The sequence below is a fragment of the Salvelinus sp. IW2-2015 genome, unplaced genomic scaffold (assembly GCF_002910315.2).
Source record: "Salvelinus sp. IW2-2015 unplaced genomic scaffold, ASM291031v2 Un_scaffold6402, whole genome shotgun sequence".
NCBI lineage: Eukaryota > Metazoa > Chordata > Actinopteri > Salmoniformes > Salmonidae > Salvelinus > Salvelinus sp. IW2-2015.
Window position 1 is genome coordinate 20,936 of NW_019947664.1, and position 976 is coordinate 21,911.

At 45.2% G+C, this 976-nt stretch overlaps 1 long non-coding RNA gene across 1 annotated transcript in view; it reads right to left on the reverse strand.

Annotated features, from left to right (window-relative positions):
- The window catches only part of LOC139026935 (uncharacterized), a 1,837-nt gene extending 1,496 nt beyond the window's left edge, over positions 1 to 341 (reverse strand). Inside the window, exons 1-2 of the long non-coding RNA XR_011478926.1 lie at positions 304 to 341; positions 74 to 104 (exon numbers count right to left, since the gene is read on the reverse strand). This is a non-coding gene — a long non-coding RNA (uncharacterized lncRNA). The remainder of the gene's footprint in view (positions 1 to 73; positions 105 to 303) is intronic.
- Positions 342 to 976: the final 635 nt, after the last annotated feature.

The following is a 976-nucleotide window of genomic DNA, read 5'->3' on the forward strand; positions in this document are numbered from 1 at the left end:
TTAACCTCCTATATATCACACCATCAGCGTACCGCTATGTACAACAGCCAGGCTAAACATCATAGCCGCTTACCTATATATCACACCAACTCAGCCCAGGTTACCTCCTATATATCAACCAACTCAGGCCCAGGTACCTCCTATAACATCACACCAAACATCAGACCCAGGTTACTCCTATATATCACCCAACTCACCCAGGTTACCTCCGCTATATATCAACACCAACTCAGGCCCAGGTATCACTCTATTTCACCAATCACCCAGGTTATCCATTATCACACCAACTCAGCCCAGTTTTACCTCCTATATATCACACCAACTCAGCCCAGGTTACCTCCATATATACATCACCAGAACTCCTTATACAACCAATCAGCCCAGGTTACTCCTATATATCACACCAACTCAGCCCAGGTTACCTCTATATATCACACAAACTCAGCCAGTTTACATCTATATATCACACCAATCAGCCTCAGCGTTACCTCCCATATTATATCACACAACTCAGCCCACGGTTACCTCCTATCATATCACACCAACTCAGCGCCAGGTTACCTCCTATATCACATCAAGATACACAACTCCCAGTACCTCTTATAACCAACAGCCCAGGTTCTCCTATATATCAACAACTCAGCCAGACTATACCCATTCAGCCGGTTCTTCCTATTATATAACATCACCCAGATCCTTATACCACCAACTCCAGGTCGACTGGTAGTTGAGTAGACACATATGTTTTTCCTGTACTGGTCCCTGTGGAATCAAGCCCACACACTGGCTTGTAGCACATGCTTTAAAACAACTGAGCCAGACAGGACACTTGATAGGAACAGGGCAACTTCATCTTCTCTGTTATTCCAAGCCCTTCAGTCATGCACTGGTGTTCCACTCTGGCCATTCAGTTCCTCTCTAAACACGTCCTCCATTGCAGATGTCCTGGAAAACGCTGTTAAGGGCTGTTGTCAAA